This window comes from Uranotaenia lowii, chromosome 2, assembly GCF_029784155.1.
Source record: "Uranotaenia lowii strain MFRU-FL chromosome 2, ASM2978415v1, whole genome shotgun sequence".
Taxonomy (NCBI): Eukaryota; Metazoa; Arthropoda; class Insecta; order Diptera; family Culicidae; genus Uranotaenia; species Uranotaenia lowii.
The window spans coordinates 343,237,472-343,259,318 of record NC_073692.1 but is presented as its reverse complement, the minus strand read 5'-3'; positions in this window follow the sequence as shown (position 1 = coordinate 343,259,318).

The window sequence follows — 21,847 nt, the reverse complement described above, 5'->3', positions numbered from 1 at the left end:
TTTGAGTAGCGAATTTGAGTAGCGAATTTGAGTAGCGAATTTGAGTAACAAATTTGAATAGCGAATTTGAGTAGCGAATTTGAGTAGCGAATTTGAGTAGCAAGTTTGAGTAGCGAATTTGAGTAGCGAGTTTGAGTAGCGAATTTGAGTAGCGAATTTGAGTAGAGAGTTTGAGTAGCGAATTTGAGTAGCGAATTTGAGTAGCGAATTTGAGTAGCGAGTTTGAGTAGCGAATTTGAGTAGCGAATTTGAGTAACGAGTTTGAGTAACGAATTTGAGTAGTGAATTTGAGTAGCGAATTTGAGTAGCGAGTTTGAGTAGCGAATTTGAGTAGCGAGTTTGAGTAGCGAGTTTGAGTAGCGAATTTGAGTTGCGAATTTGAGTAGCGAGTTTGAGTAGCGAGTCTGAGTAGCGAATTTGAGTTGCGAATTTGAGTAGCGAGTTTGAGTAGCGAATTTGAGTAGCGAGTTTGAGTAGCGAATTTGAGTAGCGAATTTGAGTAGCGAATTTGAGTAGCGAGTTTGAGTAGCGAATTTGAGTAGCGAATTTGAGTAGCGAGTTTGAGTAGCGAATTTGAGTAGCGAGTTTGAGTAGCGAATTTGAGTAGCGAATTTGAGTAACGAGTTTGAGTAGCGAATTTGAGTAGCGAGTCTGAGTAGCGAATTTGAGTAGCGAATTTGAGTAGCGAGTTTGAGTAGCGAATTTGAGTAGCGAGTTTGAGTAGCGAGTTTGTGTAGCGAATTTGAGTAGCGAGTTTGAGTAGCGAGTCTGAGTAGCGAATTTGAGTTGCGAATTTAAGAGCAAGTTTGAGTAGCGAATTTGAGTAGCGAGTTTGAGTAGCGAATTTGAGTAGCGAATTTGAGTAGCGAATTTGAGTAGCGAGTTTGAGTAGCGAATTTGAGTAGCGAATTTGAGTAGCGAGTTTGAGTAGCGAATTTGAGTAGCGAATTTGAGTAGCGAATTTGAGTAGCGAGTTTGAGTAGCGAATTTGAGTAGCGAATTTGAGTAGCGAGTTTGAGTAGCGAATTTGAGTAGCGAGTCTGAGTAGCGAATTTGAGTTAAGAATTTGAGTAGCGAGTTTGAGTAGGGAATTTGAGTAGCGAGTTTGAGTAGCGAATTTGAGTAGCGAATTTGAGTAGCGAGTTTGAGTAGCGAGTCTGAGTAGCGAATTTGAGTAGCGAGTTTGAATAGCGAATTTGAGTAGCGAGTTTGAGTAGCGAATTTGAGTAGCGAATTTGAGTAGCGAATTTGAGTAGCGAGTTTGAGTTGCGAATTTGAGTAGCGAATTTGAGTAGCGAGTTTGAGTAGCGAATTTGAGTAGCGAGTTTGAGTAGCGAATTTGAGTAGCGAATTTGAGTAGCGAGTTTGAGTAGCCAATTTGAGTAGCGAGTTTGAGTAGCGAATTTGAGTAGCGAGTTTGAGTAGCGAATTTGAGTAGCGAATTTGAGTAGCGAGTTTGAGTAGCGAATTTGAGAACCGAGTTTGAATAGCGAATTTGAGTAGCGAATTTGAGTAGCGAGTTTGAGTAGCGAATTTGAGTAGCGAGTTTGAGTAGCGAATTCGAGTAGCGAGTTTGAGTAGCGAATTTGAGTAGCGAATTTGAGTAGCGAGTTTGAGTAGCGAATTTGAGTAGCGAGTTTGAGTAGCGAATTTGAGTAGCGAATTTGAGTAGCGAGTTTGAGTAGCGAATTTGAGTAGCGAGTTTGAGTAGCGAGTTTGAGTAGCGAATTTGAGTAGCGAGTTTGAGTAGCGAATTTGAGTTGCGAATTTGAGTAGCGAATTTGAGTAGCGAATTTGAGTAGCGAGTTTGAGTAGCGAGTTTGAGTAGCGGATTTGAGTAGCGAGTTTGAGTAGCGAATTTGAGTAGCGAATTTGAGTAGCGAATTTGAGTAGCGAGTTTGAGTAGCGAATTTGAGTAGCGAATTTGAGTAGCGAGTTTGAGTAGCGAATTTGAGTAGCGAATTTGAGTAGCGAATTTGAGTAGCGAGTTTGAGTAGCGAATTTGAGTAGCGAATTTGAGTAGCGAATTTGAGTAACAAATTTGAATTGCGAATTTGAGTAGCGAATTTGAGTAGAGAATTTGAGTAGCAAGTTTGAGTAGCGAATTTGAGTAGCGAATTTGAGTAGCGAATTTGAGTAGCGAATTTGAGTAGAGAGTTTGAGTAGCGAATTTGAGTAGCGAGTTTGAGTAGCGAGTTTGAGTAGCGAATTTGAGTAGCGAATTTGAGTAGCGAATTTGAGTAGCGAATTTGAGTAGCGAATTTGAGTAGCGAATTTGAGTAGCGAGTTTGAGTAGCGAATTTGAGTAGCGAATTTGAGTAGCGAGTTTGAGTAGCGAGTTTGAGTAGCAGATTTGAGTAGCGAGTTTGAGTAGCGAATTTGAGTAGCGAATTTGAGTAGCGAATTTGAGTAGCGAGTTTGAGAAGCGAGTTTGAGTAGCGAGTTTGAGTAGCGAATTTGAGTAGCGAATTTGAGTAGCGAATTTGAGTAGCGAGTTTGAGTAGCGAATTTGAGTAGCGAATTTGAGTAGCGAATTTGAGTAGCGGGTTTGAGTAGTGAATTTGAGTAGCGAGTTTGAGTAGCGAATTTGAGTAGCGAATTTGAGTAGCGAATTTGAGTAGCGAATTTGAGTAGCGAGTTTAAGTAGCAGATTTGAGTAGCGAGTTTGAGTAGCGAATTTGAGTAGCGAATTTGAGTAGCGAATTTGAGTAGCGAGTTTGAGAAGCGAGTTTGAGTAGCGAGTTTGAGTAGCGAATTTGAGTAGCGAATTTGAGTAGCGAATTTGAGTAGCGAGTTTGAGTAGCGAATTTGAGTAGCGAATTTGAGTAGCGAATTTGAGTAGCGGGTTTGAGTAGTGAATTTGAGTAGCGAGTTTGAGTAGCGAATTTGAGTAGCGAATTTGAGTAGCGAATTTGAGTAGCGAATTTGAGTAGCGAGTTTAAGTAGCGAATTTGAGTAGCGAATTTGAGTAGCGAGTTTGAGTAGCGAATTTGAGTAGCGAGTTTGAGTAGCGAATTTGAGTAGCGAATTTGAGTAGCGAATTTGAGTAGCGAATTTGAGTAGCGGGTTTGAGTAGTGAATTTGAGTAGCTAGTTTGAGTAGCTAGTTTGAGTAGCGAATTTGAGTAGCGAATTTGAGTAGCGAATTTGAGTAGCGAATTTGAGTAGCGAATTTGAGTAGCGAGTTTGAGTAGCGAGTATGAGTAGCGAGTTTGAGTAGCGAGTTTGAGTAGCGAGTTTGAGTAGCGAATTTGAGTAGCGAGTTTGAGTAGCGAATTTGAGTAGCGAATTTGAGTAGCGAATTTGAGTAACGAATTTGAGTAGCGAATTTGAGTAGCGAATTTGAGTAGCGAGTTTGAGTAGCGGATATGAGTAGCGAGTTTCAGTAGCGAATTTGAGTAGCGAATTTGAGAAGCGTGTTTGAGTAGCGAATTTGAGTAGCGAATTTGAGTAGCGAATTTGAGTAGCGAATTTGAGTAGCGAGTTTGAGTAGCGAATTTGAGTAGCGAATTTGAGTAGAGAGTTTGAGTAGCGAATTTGAGTAGCGAGTTTGAGTAGCGAGTTTGAGTAGCGAATTTGAGTAGCGAATTTGAGTAGCGAATTTGAGTAGCGAATTTGAGTAGCGAGTTTGAGAAGCGAGTTTGAGTAGCGAGTTTGAGTAGCGAGTTTGAGTAGCGAATTTGAGTAGAGAGTTTGAGTAGCGAATTTGAGTAGCGAATTTGAGTAGCGAATTTGAGTAGCGAATTTGAGTAGCGAGTTTGAGAAGCGAGTTTGAGTAGCTAGTTTGAGTAGCGAGTTTGAGTAGCGAATTTGAGTAGCGAGTTTGAGTAGCGAATTTGAGTAGCGAATTTGAGTAGCGAGTTTGAGTAGCGAATTTGAGTAGCGAATTTGAGTAGCGAATTTGAGTAGCGAATTTGAGTAGCGAATTTGAGTAGCGAATTTGAGTAGCGAATTTTAGTAGCGAGTTTGAGTAGCGAATTTGAGTAGCGAATTTGAGTAGCGAGTTTGAGTAGCGAGTTTGAGTAGCGGATTTGAGTAGCGAGTTTGAGTAGCAAATTTGAGTAGCGAATTTGAGTAGCGAATTTGAGTAGCGAATTTGAGTAGCGAATTTTAGTAGCGAGTTTGAGTAGCGAATTTGAGTAGCGAATTTGAGTAGCGAGTTTGAGTAGCGAGTTTGAGTAGCGGATCTGAGTAGCGAATTTGAGTAGCGAATTTGAGTAGCGAATTTGAGTAGCGAATTTGAGTAGCGAGTTTGAGTAGCGAATTTGAGTAGCGAATTTGAGTAGCGAATTTGAATAGCGAATTTGAGTAGCGAGTTTGAGTAGCGAATTTGAGTAGCAAGTTTGAGTAGCGAATTTGAGTAGCGAATTTGAGTAGCGAATTTGAGTAGCGAATTTGAGTAGCGAATTTGAGTAGCGAATTTGAGTAGCGAATTTGAGTACCGAGTTTGAATAGCGAATTTGAGTAGCGAATTTGAGTAGCGAGTTTGAGTAGCGAATTTGAGTAGCGAATTTGAGTAGCGAATTTGAGTAGCGGGTTTGAGTAGTGAATTTGAGTAGCGAGTTTGAGTAGCGAATTTGAGTAGCGAATTTGAGTAGCGAATTTGAGTAGCGAATTTGAGTAGCGAGTTTAAGTAGCGAATTTGAGTAGCGAATTTGAGTAGCGAGTTTGAGTAGCGAATTTGAGTAGCGAGTTTGAGTAGCGAATTTGAGTAGCGAATTTGAGTAGCGAATTTGAGTAGCGAATTTGAGTAGCGGGTTTGAGTAGTGAATTTGAGTAGCTAGTTTGAGTAGCTAGTTTGAGTAGCGAATTTGAGTAGCGAATTTGAGTAGCGAATTTGAGTAGCGAATTTGAGTAGCGAATTTGAGTAGCGAGTTTGAGTAGCGAGTTTGAGTAGCGAGTTTGAGTAGCGAGTTTGAGTAGCGAGTTTGAGTAGCGAATTTGAGTAGCGAGTTTGAGTAGCGAATTTGAGTAGCGAATTTGAGTAGCGAATTTGAGTAACGAATTTGAGTAGCGAATTTGAGTAGCGAATTTGAGTAGCGAGTTTGAGTAGCGGATTTGAGTAGCGAGTTTCAGTAGCGAATTTGAGTAGCGAATTTGAGAAGCGTGTTTGAGTAGCGAATTTGAGTAGCGAATTTGAGTAGCGAATTTGAGTAGCGAATTTGAGTAGCGAGTTTGAGTAGCGAATTTGAGTAGCGAATTTGAGTAGAGAGTTTGAGTAGCGAATTTGAGTAGCGAGTTTGAGTAGCGAGTTTGAGTAGCGAATTTGAGTAGCGAATTTGAGTAGCGAATTTGAGTAGCGAATTTGAGTAGCGAGTTTGAGAAGCGAGTTTGAGTAGCGAGTTTGAGTAGCGAGTTTGAGTAGCGAATTTGAGTAGAGAGTTTGAGTAGCGAATTTGAGTAGCGAATTTGAGTAGCGAATTTGAGTAGCGAATTTGAGTAGCGAGTTTGAGAAGCGAGTTTGAGTAGCTAGTTTGAGTAGCGAGTTTGAGTAGCGAATTTGAGTAGCGAGTTTGAGTAGCGAATTTGAGTAGCGAATTTGAGTAGCGAGTTTGAGTAGCGAATTTGAGTAGCGAATTTGAGTAGCGAATTTGAGTAGCGAATTTGAGTAGCGAATTTGAGTAGCGAATTTGAGTAGCGAATTTGAGTAGCGAATTTTAGTAGCGAGTTTGAGTAGCGAATTTGAGTAGCGAATTTGAGTAGCGAGTTTGAGTAGCGAGTTTGAGTAGCGGATTTGAGTAGCGAGTTTGAGTAGCAAATTTGAGTAGCGAATTTGAGTAGCGAATTTGAGTAGCGAATTTGAGTAGCGAATTTTAGTAGCGAGTTTGAGTAGCGAATTTGAGTAGCGAATTTGAGTAGCGAGTTTGAGTAGCGAGTTTGAGTAGCGGATCTGAGTAGCGAATTTGAGTAGCGAATTTGAGTAGCGAATTTGAGTAGCGAATTTGAGTAGCGAGTTTGAGTAGCGAATTTGAGTAGCGAATTTGAGTAGCGAATTTGAATAGCGAATTTGAGTAGCGAGTTTGAGTAGCGAATTTGAGTAGCAAGTTTGAGTAGCGAATTTGAGTAGCGAATTTGAGTAGCGAATTTGAGTAGCGAATTTGAGTAGCGAATTTGAGTAGCGAATTTGAGTAGCGAATTTGAGTAGCGAATTTGAGTAGCGAGTTTGAGTAGCGAGTTTGAGTAGCGAGTTTGAGTAGCGAATTTGAGTAGCGAATTTGAATAGCGAATTTGAGTAGCGAGTTTGAGTAGCGAATTTGAGTAGCGAATTTGAGTAGCAAGTTTGAGTAGCGAATTTGAGTAGCGAATTTGAGTAGCGAATTTGAGTAGCGAATTTGAGTAGCGAATTTGAGTAGCGAGTTTGAGTAGCGAATTTGAGTAGCGAGTTTGAGTAGCGAGTTTCAGTAGCGAATTTGAGTAGCGAATTTGAGTAGCGAATTTGAATAGCGAATTTGAGTAGCGAGTTTGAGTAGCGAATTTGAGTAGCGAATTTGAGTAGCAAGTTTGAGTAGCGAATTTGAGTAGCGAATTTGAGTAGCGAATTTGAGTAGCGAATTTGAGTAGCGAATTTGAGTAGCGAATTTGAGTAGCGAATTTTAGTAGCGAGTTTGAGTAGCGAATTTGAGTAGCGAATTTGAGTAGCGAGTTTGAGTAGCGAGTTTGAGTAGCGGATTTGAGTAGCGAGTTTGAGTAGCAAATTTGAGTAGCGAATTTGAGTAGCGAGTTTGAGTAGCGAATTTGAGTAGCGAGTTTGAGTAGCGAATTTGAGTAGCGAGTTTGAGTAGCGAATTTGAGTAGCGAATTTGAGTAGCGAGTTTGAGTAGCGAATTTGAGTAGCGAATTTGAGTAGCGAATTTGAGTAGCGAATTTGAGTAGCGAATTTGAGTAGCGAATTTGAGTAGCGAATTTGAGTAGCGAGTTTGAGTAGCGAGTTTGAGTAGCGAGTTTGAGTAGCGAATTTGAGTAGCGAATTTGAATAGCGAATTTGAGTAGCGAGTTTGAGTAGCGAATTTGAGTAGCGAATTTGAGTAGCAAGTTTGAGTAGCGAATTTGAGTAGCGAATTTGAGTAGCGAATTTGAGTAGCGAATTTGAGTAGCGAATTTGAGTAGCGAGTTTGAGTAGCGAATTTGAGTAGCGAGTTTGAGTAGCGAGTTTCAGTAGCGAATTTGAGTAGCGAATTTGAGTAGCGAATTTGAATAGCGAATTTGAGTAGCGAGTTTGAGTAGCGAATTTGAGTAGCGAATTTGAGTAGCGAATTTGAGTAGCGAGTTTGAGTAGCGAATTTGAGTAGCGAATTTGAGAAGCGAGTTTGAGTAGCAAGTTTGAATAGCGAATTTTAGTAGCGAATTTGAGTAGCGAATTTGAGTAGCGAATTTGAGTAGCGAGTTTGAGTAGCGAATTTGAGTAGCGAGTTTGAGTAGCGAATTTGAGTAGCGAATTTGAGTAGCGAATTTGAGTAGCGAATTTGAGTAGCGAGTTTGAATAGCGAATTTTAGTAGCGAATTTGAGTAGCGAATTTGAGTAGCGAATTTGAGTAGCGAGTTTGAGTAGCGAATTTGAGTAGCGAGTTTGAGTAGCGAATTTGAGTAGCGAGTTTGAGTAGCGAATTTGAGTAGCGAATTTGAGTAGCGAATTTGAGTAGCGAGTTTGAGTAGCGAGTTTGAATAGCGAATATTAGTTGCGAATTTGAGTAGCGAATTTGAAGAGCGAGTTTGAGTAGCGAATTTGAGTAGCGAGTTTGAGTAGCGAATTTGAGTAGCGAGTTTGAGTAGCGAATTTGAGTAGCGAATTTGAGTAGCGAGTTTGAGTAGCGAATTTGAGTAGCGAGTTTGAGTAGCGAATTTGAGTAGCGAATTCGAGTAGCGAATTTGAGTAGCGAGTTTGAGAAGCGAGTTTGAATAGCGAATTTTAGTAGCGAATTTGAGTAGCGAATTTGAGTAGCGAATTTGAGTAGCGAGTTTGAGTAGCGAGTTTGAGTAGTGAATTTAAGTAGCTAGTTTGAGTAGCGAATTTGAGTAGCGAATTTGAGTAGCGAATTTGAGTAGCGAATTTGAGTAGCGAGTTTGAGTAGCGAATTTGAGTAGCGAATTTGAGTAGCGAGTTTGAGTAGCGAGTTTGAATAGCGAATTTTAGTAGCGAATTTGAGTAGCGAATTTGAGTAGCGAATTTGAGTAGCGAGTTTGAGTAGCGAGTTTGAGTAGCGGATTTGAGTAGCGAGTTTGAGTAGCAAATTGAGTAGCGAATTTGAGTAGCGAGTTTGAGTAGCGAATTTGAGTAGCGAGTTTGAGTAGCGAATTTGAGTAGCGAGTTTGAGTAGCGAATTTGAGTAGCGAATTTGAGTAGCGAATTTGAGTAGCGAATTTGAGTAGCGAATTTGAGTAGCGAGTTTGAGTAGCGAATTTGAGTAGCGAGTTTGAGTAGCGAATTTGAGTAGCGAGTTTGAGTAGCGAGTCTGAGTAGCGAATTTGAGTTGCGAATTTGAATAGCGAGTTTGAGAAGCCAATTTGAGTAGCGAGTTTGAGTAGCGAATTTGAGTAGCGAATTTGAGTAGCGAGTTTGAGTAGCGAATTTGAGTAGCGAATTTGAGTAGCGAGTTTGAGTAGCGAATTTGAGTAGCGAATTTGAGTAGCGAATTTGAGTAGCGAGTTTGAGTAGCGAATTTGAGTAGCTAGTTTGAGTAGCGAATTTGAGTAGCGAATTTGAGTAGCGAATTTGAGTAGCGAGTTTGAGTAGCGAATTTGAGTAGCGAGTTTGAGTAGCGAATTTGAGTAGCGAATTTGAGTAGCGAATTTGAGTAGCGAGTTTGAGTAGCGAATTTGAGTAGCGAATTTGAGTAGCGAATTTGAGTAGCGAATTTGAGTAGCGAATTTGAGTAGCGAGTTTGAGTAGCGAATTTGAGTAGCGAGTTTGAGTAGCTAGTTTGAGTAGCGAATTTGAGTAGCAAGTTTGAGTAGCGAATTTGAGTGGCGAATTTGAGTAGCGAGTTTGAGTAGCGAATTAGAGTAGCGGGTTTGAGTAGTGAATTTGAGTAGCTAGTTTTAGTAGCGAATTTGAGTAGCGAATTTGAGTAGCGAATTTGAGTAGCGAATTTGAGTAGCGAGTTTGAGTAGCGAATTTGAGTAGCGAATTTGAGTAGCGAATTTGAGTAGCGAGTTTGAGTTGCGAATTTGAGTAGCGAGTTTGAGTAGCGAGTTTGAGAAGCGAATTAGAGTAGCGAATTTGAGTTGCGAATTTGAGTAGCGAGTTTGAGTAGCGAATTTGAGTAGCGAGTTTGAGTAGCGAGTTTGAGTAGCGAGTTTGAGTAGCGAATTTGAGTAGCGAGTTTGAGTAGCGAATTTGAGTAGCGAGTTTGAGTAGCGAATTTGAGTAGCGAATTTGAGTAGCGAATTTGAGTAACGAATTTGAGTAGCGAATTTGAGTAGCGAATTTGAGTAGCGAGTTTGAGTAGCGGATTTGAGTAGCGAGTTTCAGTAGCGAATTTGAGTAGCGAATTTGAGAAGCGTGTTTGAGTAGCGAATTTGAGTAGCGAATTTGAGTAGCGAATTTGAGTAGCGAATTTGAGTAGCGAGTTTGAGTAGCGAATTTGAGTAGCGAATTTGAGTAGAGAGTTTGAGTAGCGAATTTGAGTAGCGAGTTTGAGTAGCGAGTTTGAGTAGCGAATTTGAGTAGCGAATTTGAGTAGCGAATTTGAGTAGCGAATTTGAGTAGCGAGTTTGAGAAGCGAGTTTGAGTAGCGAGTTTGAGTAGCGAGTTTGAGTAGCGAATTTGAGTAGAGAGTTTGAGTAGCGAATTTGAGTAGCGAATTTGAGTAGCGAATTTGAGTAGCGAATTTGAGTAGCGAGTTTGAGAAGCGAGTTTGAGTAGCTAGTTTGAGTAGCGAGTTTGAGTAGCGAATTTGAGTAGCGAGTTTGAGTAGCGAATTTGAGTAGCGAATTTGAGTAGCGAGTTTGAGTAGCGAATTTGAGTAGCGAATTTGAGTAGCGAATTTGAGTAGCGAATTTGAGTAGCGAATTTGAGTAGCGAATTTGAGTAGCGAATTTGAGTAGCGAATTTTAGTAGCGAGTTTGAGTAGCGAATTTGAGTAGCGAATTTGAGTAGCGAGTTTGAGTAGCGAGTTTGAGTAGCGGATTTGAGTAGCGAGTTTGAGTAGCAAATTTGAGTAGCGAATTTGAGTAGCGAATTTGAGTAGCGAATTTGAGTAGCGAATTTTAGTAGCGAGTTTGAGTAGCGAATTTGAGTAGCGAATTTGAGTAGCGAGTTTGAGTAGCGAGTTTGAGTAGCGGATCTGAGTAGCGAATTTGAGTAGCGAATTTGAGTAGCGAATTTGAGTAGCGAATTTGAGTAGCGAGTTTGAGTAGCGAATTTGAGTAGCGAATTTGAGTAGCGAATTTGAATAGCGAATTTGAGTAGCGAGTTTGAGTAGCGAATTTGAGTAGCAAGTTTGAGTAGCGAATTTGAGTAGCGAATTTGAGTAGCGAATTTGAGTAGCGAATTTGAGTAGCGAATTTGAGTAGCGAATTTGAGTAGCGAATTTGAGTAGCGAATTTGAGTAGCGAGTTTGAGTAGCGAGTTTGAGTAGCGAGTTTGAGTAGCGAATTTGAGTAGCGAATTTGAATAGCGAATTTGAGTAGCGAGTTTGAGTAGCGAATTTGAGTAGCGAATTTGAGTAGCAAGTTTGAGTAGCGAATTTGAGTAGCGAATTTGAGTAGCGAATTTGAGTAGCGAATTTGAGTAGCGAATTTGAGTAGCGAGTTTGAGTAGCGAATTTGAGTAGCGAGTTTGAGTAGCGAGTTTCAGTAGCGAATTTGAGTAGCGAATTTGAGTAGCGAATTTGAATAGCGAATTTGAGTAGCGAGTTTGAGTAGCGAATTTGAGTAGCGAATTTGAGTAGCAAGTTTGAGTAGCGAATTTGAGTAGCGAATTTGAGTAGCGAATTTGAGTAGCGAATTTGAGTAGCGAATTTGAGTAGCGAATTTGAGTAGCGAATTTTAGTAGCGAGTTTGAGTAGCGAATTTGAGTAGCGAATTTGAGTAGCGAGTTTGAGTAGCGAGTTTGAGTAGCGGATTTGAGTAGCGAGTTTGAGTAGCAAATTTGAGTAGCGAATTTGAGTAGCGAGTTTGAGTAGCGAATTTGAGTAGCGAGTTTGAGTAGCGAATTTGAGTAGCGAGTTTGAGTAGCGAATTTGAGTAGCGAATTTGAGTAGCGAGTTTGAGTAGCGAATTTGAGTAGCGAATTTGAGTAGCGAATTTGAGTAGCGAATTTGAGTAGCGAATTTGAGTAGCGAATTTGAGTAGCGAATTTGAGTAGCGAGTTTGAGTAGCGAGTTTGAGTAGCGAGTTTGAGTAGCGAATTTGAGTAGCGAATTTGAATAGCGAATTTGAGTAGCGAGTTTGAGTAGCGAATTTGAGTAGCGAATTTGAGTAGCAAGTTTGAGTAGCGAATTTGAGTAGCGAATTTGAGTAGCGAATTTGAGTAGCGAATTTGAGTAGCGAATTTGAGTAGCGAGTTTGAGTAGCGAATTTGAGTAGCGAGTTTGAGTAGCGAGTTTCAGTAGCGAATTTGAGTAGCGAATTTGAGTAGCGAATTTGAATAGCGAATTTGAGTAGCGAGTTTGAGTAGCGAATTTGAGTAGCGAATTTGAGTAGCGAATTTGAGTAGCGAGTTTGAGTAGCGAATTTGAGTAGCGAATTTGAGAAGCGAGTTTGAGTAGCAAGTTTGAATAGCGAATTTTAGTAGCGAATTTGAGTAGCGAATTTGAGTAGCGAATTTGAGTAGCGAGTTTGAGTAGCGAATTTGAGTAGCGAGTTTGAGTAGCGAATTTGAGTAGCGAATTTGAGTAGCGAATTTGAGTAGCGAATTTGAGTAGCGAGTTTGAATAGCGAATTTTAGTAGCGAATTTGAGTAGCGAATTTGAGTAGCGAATTTGAGTAGCGAGTTTGAGTAGCGAATTTGAGTAGCGAGTTTGAGTAGCGAATTTGAGTAGCGAGTTTGAGTAGCGAATTTGAGTAGCGAATTTGAGTAGCGAATTTGAGTAGCGAGTTTGAGTAGCGAGTTTGAATAGCGAATATTAGTTGCGAATTTGAGTAGCGAATTTGAAGAGCGAGTTTGAGTAGCGAATTTGAGTAGCGAGTTTGAGTAGCGAATTTGAGTAGCGAGTTTGAGTAGCGAATTTGAGTAGCGAATTTGAGTAGCGAGTTTGAGTAGCGAATTTGAGTAGCGAGTTTGAGTAGCGAATTTGAGTAGCGAATTCGAGTAGCGAATTTGAGTAGCGAGTTTGAGTAGCGAGTTTGAATAGCGAATTTTAGTAGCGAATTTGAGTAGCGAATTTGAGTAGCGAATTTGAGTAGCGAGTTTGAGTAGCGAGTTTGAGTAGTGAATTTAAGTAGCTAGTTTGAGTAGCGAATTTGAGTAGCGAATTTGAGTAGCGAATTTGAGTAGCGAATTTGAGTAGCGAGTTTGAGTAGCGAATTTGAGTAGCGAATTTGAGTAGCGAGTTTGAGTAGCGAGTTTGAATAGCGAATTTTAGTAGCGAATTTGAGTAGCGAATTTGAGTAGCGAATTTGAGTAGCGAGTTTGAGTAGCGAGTTTGAGTAGCGGATTTGAGTAGCGAGTTTGAGTAGCAAATTGAGTAGCGAATTTGAGTAGCGAGTTTGAGTAGCGAATTTGAGTAGCGAGTTTGAGTAGCGAATTTGAGTAGCGAGTTTGAGTAGCGAATTTGAGTAGCGAATTTGAGTAGCGAATTTGAGTAGCGAATTTGAGTAGCGAATTTGAGTAGCGAGTTTGAGTAGCGAATTTGAGTAGCGAGTTTGAGTAGCGAATTTGAGTAGCGAGTTTGAGTAGCGAGTCTGAGTAGCGAATTTGAGTTGCGAATTTGAATAGCGAGTTTGAGAAGCCAATTTGAGTAGCGAGTTTGAGTAGCGAATTTGAGTAGCGAATTTGAGTAGCGAGTTTGAGTAGCGAATTTGAGTAGCGAATTTGAGTAGCGAGTTTGAGTAGCGAATTTGAGTAGCGAATTTGAGTAGCGAATTTGAGTAGCGAGTTTGAGTAGCGAATTTGAGTAGCTAGTTTGAGTAGCGAATTTGAGTAGCGAATTTGAGTAGCGAATTTGAGTAGCGAGTTTGAGTAGCGAATTTGAGTAGCGAGTTTGAGTAGCGAATTTGAGTAGCGAATTTGAGTAGCGAATTTGAGTAGCGAGTTTGAGTAGCGAATTTGAGTAGCGAATTTGAGTAGCGAATTTGAGTAGCGAATTTGAGTAGCGAATTTGAGTAGCGAGTTTGAGTAGCGAATTTGAGTAGCGAGTTTGAGTAGCTAGTTTGAGTAGCGAATTTGAGTAGCAAGTTTGAGTAGCGAATTTGAGTGGCGAATTTGAGTAGCGAGTTTGAGTAGCGAATTAGAGTAGCGGGTTTGAGTAGTGAATTTGAGTAGCTAGTTTTAGTAGCGAATTTGAGTAGCGAATTTGAGTAGCGAATTTGAGTAGCGAATTTGAGTAGCGAGTTTGAGTAGCGAATTTGAGTAGCGAATTTGAGTAGCGAATTTGAGTAGCGAGTTTGAGTTGCGAATTTGAGTAGCGAGTTTGAGTAGCGAGTTTGAGTAGCGAATTAGAGTAGCGAATTTGAGTTGCGAATTTGAGTAGCGAGTTTGAGTAGCGAATTTGAGTAGCGAGTTTGAGTAGCGAGTTTGAGTAGCGAGTTTGAGTAGCGAATTTGAGTAGCGAGTTTGAGTAGCGAATTTGAGTAGCGAATTTGAGTAGCGAATTTGAGTAGCGAGTTTGAAAAACGAATTTGAGTAGCGAATTTGAGAAGCGAATTTGAGTAGCGAATTTGAGTAACGAATTTGAGTAGCGAATTTGAGTAGCGAATTTGAGTTGCGAATTTGAGTAGCGAGTTTGAGTAGCGAATTTGAGTAGCGAATTTGAGTAGCGAATTTGAGTAGCGAGTTTGAGTAGCGAATTTGAGTAGCGAATTTGAGTAGCGAGTTTGAGTAGCGAATTTGAGTAGCGAATTTGAGTAGCGAATTTGAGTAGCGAATTTGAGTAGCGAGTTTGAGTAGCCAATTTGAGAAGCGAGTTTGAGTAGCTAGTTTGAGAAGCGAGTTTGAGTAGCGAATTTGAGTAGCGAATTTGAGTAGCGAATTTGAGTAGCGAATTTGAGTAGCGAATTTGAGTAGCGAATTTGAGTAGCGAATTTGAGTAGCGAATTTGAATAGCGAATTTGAGTAGCGAGTTTGAGTAGCGAATTTGAGTAGCGAATTTGAGTAGCGAGTTTGAGTAGCGAACTTGAGTAGCGAATTTGAGTAGCGAATTTGAGTAGCGAATTTGAGTAGCGAGTGTGAGTAGCGAATTTGAGTAGCGAATTTGAGTAGCGAATTTGAGTAGCGAATTTGAGTAGCGAATTTGAGTAGCGAATTTGAGTAGCGAATTTGAGTAGCGAATTTGAGTAGCGAATTTGAGTAGTGAGTTTGAGTAGAGAATTTGAGTAGCGAGTTTGAGTAGCGAATTTGAGTAGCGAATTTGAGTAGCGAGTTTGAGTAGCGAATTTGAGTAGCGAATTTGAGTAGCGAATTTGAGTAGCGAGTTTGAGTAGCGAATTTGAGTAGCGAATTTGAGTAGCGAGTTTGAGTAGCGAATTTGAGTAGCGAATTTGAGTAGCGAGTTTGAGTAGCGAATTAGTGTAGCGAATTTGAGTAGCGAGTTTGAGTAGCGAATTTGTGTAGCGAGTTTGAGTAGCGAATTTGAGTATCGATTTTGAGTAGCGAATTTGAGTAGCGAATTTGAGTAGCGAATTTGAGTAGCGAATTTGAGTAGCGAGTTTGAGTAGCGAGTTTGAGTAGCGAATTTTAGTAGCGAATTTGAGTAGCGAATTTGAGTAGTAAAAATGAGTAGCGAATTTGAGTAGCGAATTTGTGTAGCGAATTTGAGTAGCGAGTTTGAGTAGCGAATTTGAGTAGCGAATTTGAGTAGCTAGTTTGAGTAGCGAATTTGAGTAGCAAGTTTGAGTAGCGAATTTGAGTAGCGAATTTGAGTAGCGAATTTGAGTAGCGAGTTTGAGAAGTGAATTTGAGTAGCTAGTTTGAATAGCGAATTTGAGTAGCGGATTTGAGTAGCGAATTTGAGTAGCGAATTTGAGTAGCGAATTTGAGTAGCGAATTTGAGTAGCGAATTTGAGTAGCGAAATTGAGTAGCGAATTTGAGTAGCGAATTTGAGTAGCGAATTTGAATAGCGAGTTTGAGTAGCGAATTTGAGTAGCGAATTTGAGTAGCGAATTTGAGTAGCGAGTTTGAGTAGCGAGTTCTAGTAGCGAGTTTGAGTAGCGAATTTGAGTAGCGAGTTTGAGTAGCGAATTTGAGTAGCGAGTTTGAGTAGCGAGTCTGAGTAGCGAATTTGAGTTGCGAATTTGAATAGCGAGTTTGAGAAGCCAATTTGAGTAGCGAGTTTGAGTAGCGAATTTGAGTAGCGAATTTGAGTAGCGAATTCGAGTAGCAAGCTTGAGTAGCAAGTTTGAGTAGCGAATTTGAGTAGCGAATTTGAGTAGCGAGTTTGAGTAGCGAGTTTGAGTAGCGGATTTGAGTAGCGAGTTTGAGTAGCAAATTTGAGTAGCGAATTTGAGTAGCGAATTTTAGTAGCGAGTTTGAGTAGCGAATTTGAGTAGCGAATTTGAGTAGCGAGTTTGAGTAGCGAGTTTGAGTAGCGGATCTGAGTAGCGAATTTGAGTAGCGAATTTGAGTAGCGAATTTGAGTAGCGAATTTGAGTAGCGAGTTTGAGTAGCGAATTTGAGTAGCGAATTTGAGTAGCGAATTTGAATAGCGAATTTGAGTAGCGAGTTTGAGTAGCGAATTTGAGTAGCGAATTTGAGTAGCAAGTTTGAGTAGCGAATTTGAGTAGCGAATTTGAGTAGCGAATTTGAGTAGCGAATTTGAGTAGCGAATTTGAGTAGCGAGTTTGAGTAGCGAATTTGAGTAGCGAGTTTGAGTAGCGAGTTTGAGTAGCGAATTTGAGTAGCGAATTTGAGTAGCGAATTTGAATAGCGAATTTGAGTAGCGAGTTTGAGTAGCGAATTTGAGTAGCGAATTTGAGTAGCAAGTTTGAGTAGCGAGTTTGAGTAGCGAATTTGAGTAGCGAATTTGAGTAGCGAATTTGAGTAGCGAATTTGAATAGCGAATTTGAGTAGCGAATTTGAGTAGCGAATTTGAGTAGCAAGTTTGAGTAGCGAATTTGAGTAGCGAATTTGAGTAGCGAATTTGAGTAGCGAATTTGAGTAGAGAGTTTGAGTAGCGAATTTGAGTAGCGAGTTTGAGTAGCGAGTTTGAGTAGCGAATTTGAGTAGCGAATTTGAGTAGCGAGTTTGAGTAGCGAATTTGAGTAGCGAATTTGAGTAGCGAATTTGAATAGCGAATTTGAGTAGCGAGTTTGAGTAGCGAATTTGAGTAGCAAGTTTGAGTAGCGAATTTGAGTAGCGAATTTGAGTAGCGAATTTGAGTAGCGAATTTGAGTAGCGAATTTGAGTAGCGAATTTGAGTAGCGAATTTGAGTAGCGAGTTTGAGTAGCGAATTTGAGTAGCGAGTTTGAGTAGCGAGTTTGAGTAGCGAATTTGAGTAGCGAATTTGAATAGCGAATTTGAGTAGCGAGTTTGAGTAGCGAATTTGAGTAGCGAATTTGAGTAGCAAGTTTGAGTAGCGAATTTGAGTAGCGAATTTGAGTAGCGAATTTGAGTAGCGAATTTGAGTAGCGAATTTGAGTAGCGAGTTTGAGTAGCGAATTTGAGTAGCGAGTTTGAGTAGCGAGTTTGAGTAGCGAATTTGAGTAGCGAATTTGAGTAGCGAATTTGAATAGCGAATTTGAGTAGCGAGTTTGAGTAGCGAATTTGAGTAGCGAATTTGAGTAGCAAGTTTGAGTAGCGAATTTGAATAGCGAATTTGAGTAGCGAATTTGAGTAGCGAATTTGAGTAGCGAATTTGAGTAGCGAATTTGAGTAGCGAATTTTAGTAGCGAGTTTGAGTAGCGAATTTGAGTAGCGAATTTGAGTAGCGAGTTTGAGTAGCGAGTTTGAGTAGCGGATTTGAGTAGCGAGTTTGAGTAGCAAATTTGAGTAGCGAATTTGAGTAGCGAGTTTGAGTAGCGAATTTGAGTAGCGAGTTTGAGTAGCGAATTTGAGTAGCGAGTTTGAGTAGCGAATTTGAGTAGCGAATTTGAGTAGCGAGTTTGAGTAGCGAATTTGAGTAGCGAATTTGAGTAGCGAATTTGAGTAGCGAATTTGAGTAGCGAGTTTGAGTAGCGAATTTGAGTAGCGAGTTTGAGTAGCGAGTTTGAGTAGCGAATTTGAGTAGCGAGTTTGAGTAGCGAATTTGAGTAGCGAGTTTGAGTAGCGAATTTGAGTAGCGAATTTCAGTAGCGAGTTTGAGTAGCGAGTTTGAGTAGCGGATTTGAGTAGCGAGTTTGAGTAGCGAGTTTGAGTAGCGAATTTGAGTAGCGAATTTGAGTAGCGAGTTTGAGTAGCGAATTTGAGTAGCGAATTTGAGTAGCGAGTTTGAGTAGCGAATTTGAGTAGCGAATTTGAGTAGCGAATTTGAGTAGCGAGTTTGAGTAGCGAATTTGAGTAGCGAATTTGAGTAGCGAATTTGAGTAACGAATTTGAGTAGCGAATTTGAGTAGCGAGTTTGAGTAGCGAGTTTGAGTAGCGAGTTTGAGTAGCGAATTTGAGTACCGAGTTTGAATAGCGAATTTGAGTAGCGAATTTGAGTAGCGAGTTTGAGTAGCGAATTTGAGTAGCGAGTTTGAGTAGCGAATTTGAGTAGCGAGTTTGAGTAGCGAATTTGAGTAGCGAGTTTGAGTAGCGAATTTGAGTAGCGAGTTTGAGTAGCAAGTTTGAGTAGCGAATTTGAGTAGCGAATTTGAGTAGCGAATTTGAATAGCGAATTTGAGTAGCGAGTTTGAGTAGCGAATTTGAGTAGCGAATTTGAGTAGCGAATTTGAGTAGCGAGTTTGAGTAGCGAATTTGAGTAGCGAATTTGAGAAGCGAGTTTGAGTAGCGAGTTTGAGTAGCGAGTTTGAGTAGCGAATTTGAGTAGCGAATTTGAGTAGCGAGTTTGAGTAGCGAATTTGAGTAGCGAGTTTGAGTAGCGAATTTGAGTAGCGAATTTGAGTAGAGAAATTGAGTAGCGAGTTTGAGTAGCGAGTTTGAATAGCGAATTTTAGTAGCGAATTTGAGTAGCGAATTTGAGTAGCGAGTTTGAGTAGCGAGTTTGAGTAGCGAGTTTGAGTAGTGAATTTAAGTAGCTAGTTTGAGTAGCGAATTTGAGTAGCGAATTAGTTTAGCGAGTTTGAGTAGCGAATTTGAATAGCGAATTTGAGTAGCGAGTTTGAGTAGCGAATTTGAGTAGCGAATTTGAGTAGCAAGTTTGAGTAGCGAATTTGAGTAGTGAATTTGAGTAGCGAATTTGAGTAGCGAATTTGAGTAGCGAATTTGAGTAGCGAATTTGAGTAGCGAATTTTAGTAGCGAGTTTGAGTAGCGAATTTGAGTAGCGAATTTGAGTAGCGAGTTTGAGTAGCGAGTTTGAGTAGCGGATTTGAGTAGCGAGTTTGAGTAGCAAATTGAGTAGCGAATTTGAGTAGCGAGTTTGAGTAGCGAATTTGAGTAGCGAGTTTGAGTAGCGAATTTGAGTAGCGAGTTTGAGTAGCGAATTTGAGTAGCGAATTTGAGTAGCGAGTTTGAGTAGCGAATTTGAGTAGCGAATTTGAGTAGCGAATTTGAGTAGCGAATTTGAGTAGCGAATTTGAGTAGCGAGTTTGAGTAGCGAATTTGAGTATTGAGTTTGAGTAGCGAGTTTGAGTAGCGAATTTGAGTAGCGAGTTTGAGTAGCAAATTTGAGTAGCGAGTTTGAGTAGCGAATTTGAGTAGCGAATTTGAGTAGCGAGTTTGAGTAGCGAGTTTGAGTAGCGGATTTGAGTAGCGAGTTTGAGTTGCGAGTTTGAGTAGCGAATTTGAGTAGCGAATTTGAGTAGCGAGTTTGAGTAGCGAATTTGAGTAGCGAATTTGAGTAGCGAGTTTGAGTAGCGAATTTGAGTAGCGAATTTGAGTAGCGAATTTGAGTAGCGAGTTTGAGTAGCGAATTTGAGTAGCGAATTTGAGTAGCGAATTTGAGTAACGAATTTGAATAGCGAATTTGAGTAGCGAATTTGAGTAGCGAATTTGAGTAGCAAGTTTGAGTAGCGAATTTGAGTAGCGAATTTGAGTAGCGAATTTGAGTAGCGAATTTGAGTAGAGAGTTTGAGTAGCGAATTTGAGTAGCGAGTTTGAGTAGCGAGTTTGAGTAGCGAATTTGAGTAGCGAATTTGAGTAGCGAGTTTGAGTAGCGAATTTGAGTAGCGAATTTGAGTAGCGAATTTGAGTAGCGAGTTTGAGTAGCGAATTTGAGTAGCGAATTTGAGTAGCGAGTTTGAGTAGCGAGTTTGAGTAGCGGATTTGAGTAGCGAGTTTGAGTAGCGAATTTGAGTAGCGAGTTTGAGTAGCGAATTTGAGTAGCGAGTTTGAGTAGCGAATTTGAGTAGCGAATTTGAGTAGCGAATTTGAGTAGCGAATTTGAGTAGCGAATTTGAGTAGCGAATTTGAGTAGCGAGTTTGAGTAGCGAGTTTGAGTAGCGAGTTTGAGTAGCGAATTTGAGTACCGAGTTTGAATAGCGAATTTGAGTAGCGAATTTGAGTAGCGAGTTTGAGTAGCGAATTTGAGTAGCGAGTTTGAGTAGCGAATTTGAGTAGCGAGTTTGAGTAGCGAATTTGAGTAGCGAGTTTGAGTAGCGAATTTGAGTAGCGAGTTTGAGTAGCGAGTTTGAGTAGCGAATTTGAGTAGCGAATTTGAGTAGCGAATTTGAATAGCGAATTTGAGTAGCGAGTTTGAGTAGCGAATTTGAGTAGCGAATTTGAGTAGCGAATTTGAGTAGCGAGTTTGAGTAGCGAATTTGAGTAGCGAATTTGAGAAGCGAGTTTGAGTAGCGAGTTTGAATAGCGAATTTTAGTAGCGAATTTGAGTAGCGAATTTGAGTAGCGAATTTGAGTAGCGAGTTTGAGTAGCGAATTTGAGTAGCGAATTTGAGTAGCGAATTTGAGTAGCGAATTTGAGTAGCGAATTTGAGTAGCGAGTTTGAGTAGCGAGTTTGAATAGCGAATTTGAGTAGCGAATTTGAGTAGCGAATTTGAGTAGCGAATTTGAGTAGCGAGTTTGAGTAGCGAATTTGAGTAGCGAGTTTGAGTAGCGAATTTGAGTAGCGAGTTTGAGTAGCGAATTTGAGTAGCGAATTTGAGTAGCGAATTTGAGTAGCGAGTTTGAGTAGCGAGTTTGAATAGCGAATATTAGTTGCGAATTTGAGTAGCGAATTTGAGTAGCGAATTTGAGTAGCGAGTTTGAGTAGCGAATTTGAGTAGCGAGTTTGAGTAGCGAATTTGAGTAGCGAGTTTGAGTAGCGAATTTGAGTAGCGAATTTGAGTAGCGAGTTTGAGTAGCGAATTTGAGTAGCGAGTTTGAGTAGCGAATTTGAGTAGCGAATTTGAGTAGCGAATTTGAGTAGCGAGTTTGAGTAGCGAGTTTGAATAGCGAATTTTAGTAGCGAATTTGAGTAGCGAATTTGAGTAGCGAATTTGAGTAGCGAGTTTGAGTAGCGAGTTTGAGTAGTGAATTTAAATAGCTAGTTTGAGTAGCGAATTTGAGTAGCGAATTTGAGTAGCGAATTTGAGTAGCGAATTTGAGTAGCGAGTTTGAGTAGCGAATTTGAGTAGCGAATTTGAGTAGCGAATTTGAGTAGCGAGTTTGAGTAGCGAATTTGAGTAGCGAGTTTGAGTAGAGAATTTGAGTAGCGAGTTTGAGTAGCGAATTTGAGTAGCGAATTTGAGTAGCGAGTTTGAGTAGCGAATTTGAGTAGCGAATTTGAGTAGCGAATTTGAGTAGCGAGTTTGAGTAGCGAATTAGTTTAGCGAGTTTGAGTAGCGAATTTGAGTAGCGAATTTGAGTAGCGAGTTCTAGTAGCGAGTTTGAGTAGCGAATTTGAGTAGCGAGTTTGAGTAGCGAATTTGAGTAGCGAGTTTGAGTAGCGAGTCTGAGTAGCGAATTTGAGTTGCGAATTTGAGTAGCGAGTTTGAGAAGCCAATTTGAGTAGCGAGTTTGAGTAGCGAATTTGAGTAGCGAATTTGAGTAGCGAGTTTGAGTAGCGAATTTGAGTAGCGAATTTGAGTAGCGAGTTTGAGTAGCGAATTTGAGTAGCGAATTTGAGTAGCGAATTTGAGTAGCGAGTTTGAGTAGCGAATTTGAGTAGCTAGTTTGAGTAGCGAATTTGAGTAGCGAATTTGAGTAGCGAATTTGAGTAGCGAGTTTGAGTAGCGAATTTGAGTAGCGAGTTTGAGTAGCGAATTTGAGTAGCGAATTTGAGTAGCGAATTTGAGTAGCGAGTTTGAGTAGCGAATTTGAGTAGCGAATTTGAGTAGCGAATTTGAGTAGCGAATTTGAGTAGCGAATTTGAGTAGCGAGTTTGAGTAGCGAATTTGAGTAGCGAGTTTGAGTAGCTAGTTTGAGTAGCGAATTTGAGTAGCAAGTTTGAGTAGCGAATTTGAGTGGCGAATTTGAGTAGCGAGTTTGAGTAGCGAATTAGAGTAGCGGGTTTGAGTAGTGAATTTGAGTAGCGAGTTTGAGTAGCGAATTTGAGTAGCGAGTTTGAGTAGCGAATTTGAGTAGCGAGTTTGAGTAGCGAATTTGAGTAGCGAATTTGAGTAGCGAATTTGAGTAGCGAGTTTGAGTAGCGAATTTGAGTAGCGAATTTGAGTAGCGAATTTGAGTAGCGAATTTGAGTAGCGAGTTTGAGTAGCG